Source organism: Garra rufa, chromosome 1 (genome assembly GCF_049309525.1).
Source record: "Garra rufa chromosome 1, GarRuf1.0, whole genome shotgun sequence".
Lineage (NCBI taxonomy): Eukaryota > Metazoa > Chordata > Actinopteri > Cypriniformes > Cyprinidae > Garra > Garra rufa.
The window spans coordinates 76,846,261-76,851,260 of record NC_133361.1 but is presented as its reverse complement, the minus strand read 5'-3'; the positions used below and the strand labels follow the sequence as shown (position 1 = coordinate 76,851,260).

The following is a 5,000-nucleotide window of genomic DNA, read 5'->3' as shown; positions in this document are numbered from 1 at the left end:
TAAATATGCTTTCTTTATTTTTGTTTACTCCATGTCGTTCTGAGAGCTGAGGTGCTTATTTAGATTTTCTCAGGGGTATCAAGGTGCACAAAGGTCTCTCTCACACTTTCACACACTTTCATTCACTTTCACACACTCACACACGCTCACACACACATACACACACGCACACTATAATATGTCGTTATACTCCATAGAACTCTATGTAAAACTAAGCTTTTTGTTGCAGGGAGAAAAAAAGAAAATCGGATGCTGCGCCAAAACTAACAATGCATGAAAGCCAATCTTCTTACTAATCGTTCACATGTCCAAGACTGTTAAAAAGGTAAAAAAAAATCCAGGCCACAATTACCTTTTATATTTAAAATTAGTAATTTTGTGGGGGGTTTTTCCCCAAATTAGTGACATCATTTAGGAATTTGGCAATTAAAGAGATAAAATCCTGATTTTTTTTTAAACATTTTGTATTTTTGAGCAGGACTGAGGTTGATTAATAGATTTATGCCAAAAAAATTGAAAAAATATTTATCTGATACATTTTTACATCTTAAATCAATTGCTGAGGCAATCAGCAAGGGGATCAAGGACAGCCGATATCGCCAAACCACAGTCAGGGCCATTCACTTCATCAAGGAAGGACAAAGACCAGAGAAAACATCAAAGAGCTGCTCTGCTGGGTTGCTCTCCACGGCCCGAGACTGGAGGATGTTAGTTGACCTAGAGAGGCAACTGAAGATTCCACAACACATCACCCGGTCCACACTGAGACCCGACATCATCTTGGTCTCTGAGGCCACAAGACAATTAATCTTGCTAGAGCTTACAGTGCCCTGGGAGGAGAGGATGGAGGAGGCTCAGGAGAGAAAGAGGGAAAAATATCAGGAGCTGGTGGAGCAGTGTCGGAGAAATGGGTGGAGGACCAGGTGTATGCCAGTGGAAGTGGGCAGTCGGGGTTTTGCCAGCCACACCCTGAACAAAGCCTATGGTACACTGGGCATAACAGGCGCCAACCGAAGAAGAGCCATAAGCAGCAATGTGGAGGCAGCAGAGAAAGCATCCCGATGGCTCTGGTTGAAGAGGGGAGAACGGTGGGGGCGGTAACTTGCCACTTGGACACAGGCCGGGGTCTGATCAGCCTCGGTCGGGTCGCCTGGAGGAGGGTGTCTGTTGTAAGACCCGAAACACCCCGTGAGTCCAGGAAACAACACTGAAGATGTGTCCAAGGTCGTGCATCAGAAGATGTTTCTGTAACTGAAAACTCTGGGAGCACCAGTGACAACCAGGAACAGACTGGGTGACAACCATGAAGAGTGTGGTGACAGCTGGAGAGACAGATGACAGCCGGAAAGACGGCAACCTGGGGTGGAGAGGGTTGGCAGCCCAAACCACTTCTTCCGAGAGGAAGAACCCAAAGCAAGCTACAAAACCCACAAAGGAAAGATACCCCCAGGGGTGCCCGAGAGGGGGGGAGAATGAGCACCCTAATAGGACGGACCTAAGAACGATGACACAGGACAACGGAACAACGACAACGACAGTACAGTGCATCTGCGGCAAGAGCTGCAAGAACGAGAGGGGCTTAAGAATCCATCAAGGCAGGATGAGATGTCTGAAAGCAGCAGTGATGACGACACACCGCACAGAAGTCACAACTTCTGGTAAGACGCAGGAGGAGCCAGGCCCGGAGGCAACCCACAGTGCCCAGAGCCTCCAAGTGTCGCCAACACCTGCTGCCAGCTGCTCGCCTACCATTCAAAGCTGCCCTCAAGTGACAGCACCTCCTGACAGCCCAAAGAGCTCCCAAAGCCAGCAAGCGGCAGCCACAAGAACTGACTGTGGCCCTGTGGCTCAACCAAGGATCCAGTGGCCCCAATCCTCAAAGAAAGCTGAGTGGCACCAGTTCGATGAGGACGTGAACCAGATCCTGGAAGTGACAGGCAAGGGGGATGTGGACCATCGACTGTTAACAATGACCACACTCATAGTGAATATTGCAGCTGAGCGATTCGGAACTGTGACATCCAAACCCACTCCATCGGCATATACTCCAAGCCACAGAGTGAGGAAAATCAAACATCTCAGGGAAGAACTCAAGATACTGAAGAGGCAGTACAAGGCAGCAGGGGAAGTAGAGAGAGCTGGCCTAATAGATCTGAGAGGAATCCTGAGGAAACAACTCTTGACCCTGTGTAGGGCAGAGTCTCACAGGAGGAGGCGGAAAGAGAGAGCAAGGAAGAGGGCAGCATTCTTGGCCAACCCTTTCAAGTTGACCAAGCAGCTCCTTGGCCAAAAGAGGACTGGTCAGCTCACCTGCTCCAAGGACGCTATCAACAACCACCTCAAGGCCACTTACTCTGACCCAGACAGAGAACGACCACTGGGGCCATGCGATGCACTGCTGACACCACCAGAGCCCACATCAGAGTTCAACCTGAAGGAGCCCTGCCAGAGTGAAGTGGAGGAAGTGGTGAGGAGAGCAAGGTCAAGCTCAGCACCAGGCCCGAGTGGAGTGCCCTACAAGGTATATAAGAAGTGCCCAAAGCTTCTACACAGGCTCTGGAAGGCCCTGAAAGTTATCTGGAGAAGAGGCAAGATCGTCCAGCCATGGAGGTATGCTGAGGGAGTGTACATCCCAAAAGAGGAGAAGTCTGAGAACATCGATCAGTTTCGGGTCATCTCCTTGCTTAGCGTGGAGAGCAAAATATTCTTTAGTATTGTGGCCAAGAGACTCTCCAACTTCCTTTTGAGCAATAAATACATCGACACGTCTGTGCAAAAGGGAGGTATACCAGGAGTCCCAGGTTGCCTGGAACACACAGGCGTGGTAACCCAGCTCATCAGGGAGGCAAAAGAAGGCAGGGGGGACCTGGCTGTGCTGTGGCTAGATCTCACAAATGCCTACGGTTCAATACCCCACAAACTGGTGGAGGTCGCACTGGAGAAACATCACGTACCCCAGAAGGTGAAAGGCCTAATCATGGACTATTACAGCAAGTTCAGCTTGAGAGTCTCCTCTGGCCAGTTAACATCAGACTGGCACCAGCTTGAGGTAGGGATAATCACTGGGTGCACCATCTCAGTGACCCTATTTGCGCTGGCAATGAACATGATGGTCAAGGCAGCTGAGACAGAGTGCAGAGGTCCCCTCAGCAAGTCCGGAGTGAGGCAACCTCCCATCAGAGCTTTCATGGATGATCTCACTGTGACAACAACCGCGGTACCAGGAGCAAGATGGATCCTCCAAGGGTTGGAGAGGCTCATGGCATGGGCACGCATGAGCTTCAAACCTGCGAAATCCAGATCCTTGGTGCTAAAGAAGGGGAAAGTCACAGATGAGTTCCGCTTCAGACTGGGACAACATCAAATCCCATCAGTCACTGAGAAACCAGTAAAGAGCCTCGGGAAGGCCTTTAACTGTAGCCTCAATGACAGAGACTCCATCAGGAAACCAGCACTGACATGGAGGGCTGGTTGAGAGCAGTGGATAGATCAGGGCTCCCGGGAAGATTCAAAGCTTGGGTCTACCAACATGGGATCCTCCCAAGACTCCTCTGGCCCCTGCTCATCTATGAGGTCCCCATGACTGTGGTTGAAGGTTTTGAGCAAAAGGTGAGCAGCCATCTACGCAGATGGCTGGGATTGCCACGCAGCTTAAGCAACATCGCTCTGTATGGGAACACCAACAAGCTCAGACTTCCATTTGGCTCAGTCAGGGAGGAGTTCATTGTAGCACGGGCACGGGAACATCTGCAGTATTCTGGATCCAGAGATGTGAAAGTGTCCGGGGCAGGGATTGTTGTCAGGACAGGGAGGAAGTGGAGGGCAGCAGAGGCAGTCCAACAAGCTGAAACTCGGCTGAAGCACAAGGCCATCCTTGGGATAGTAGCACAAGGCAGAGCCGGACTTGGGAGCCTAAAAGCAACCCGGTACGACTTGGCCAGCGGGAGGGAGAGGAAGAGGTTGGTGCAGGAGGAGGTGCGTGCTTCAGTTGAGGAGGAGAGAACCAGCAGAGCAGTGGCCATGCGGCAGCAAGGTGCCTGGATGAAGTGGGAGCAGGCGATGGAGCGGAATGTCACCTGGAAGGACATCTGGACGTGGAACCCCCAGAGAATCAGGTTCTTGATCCAAGGGGTCTATGACATTCTTCCCAGCCCATCTAACCTATACACATGGGGCAAAGTAGAGACACCTGCATGCCCGCTGTGTTCCAAGCCAGGGACACTAGAACACATCTTGAGCAGCTGCTCCAAGGCACTAGGCGAGGGCCGGTATCGGTGGAGACATGATCAAGTCCTTAAATCAATTGCTGAGGCAATCAGCAAGGGGATCAAGGACAGCCGATATCGCCAAACCACAGTCAGGGCCATTCACTTCATCAAGGAAGGACAAAGACCAGAGAAAACATCAAAGAGCTGCTCTGCTGGGTTGCTCTCCACGGCCCGAGACTGGAGGATGTTAGTTGACCTAGAGAGGCAACTGAAGATTCCACAACACATCACCCGGTCCACACTGAGACCCGACATCATCTTGGTCTCTGAGGCCACAAGACAATTAATCTTGCTAGAGCTTACAGTGCCCTGGGAGGAGAGGATGGAGGAGGCTCAGGAGAGAAAGAGGGAAAAATATCAGGAGCTGGTGGAGCAGTGTCGGAGAAATGGGTGGAGGACCAGGTGTATGCCAGTGGAAGTGGGCAGTCGGGGTTTTGCCAGCCACACCCTGAACAAAGCCTATGGTACACTGGGCATAACAGGCGCCAACCGAAGAAGAGCCATAAGCAGCAATGTGGAGGCAGCAGAGAAAGCATCCCGATGGCTCTGGTTGAAGAGGGGAGAACGGTGGGGGCGGTAACTTGCCACTTGGACACAGGCCGGGGTCTGATCAGCCTCGGTCGGGTCGCCTGGAGGAGGGTGTCTGTTGTAAGACCCGAAACACCCCGTGAGTCCAGGAAACAACACTGATGATGTGTCCAAGGTCGTGCATCAGAAGATGTTTCTGTAACT

The 5,000-nt window shown here is 51.4% G+C and overlaps 1 pseudogene; it reads left to right on the top strand.

Annotated features, from left to right (window-relative positions):
- Positions 1 to 1,969: 1,969 nt before the first annotated feature.
- Positions 1,970 to 4,939, top strand: LOC141320150 (uncharacterized; annotated as a pseudogene).
- Positions 4,940 to 5,000: the final 61 nt, after the last annotated feature.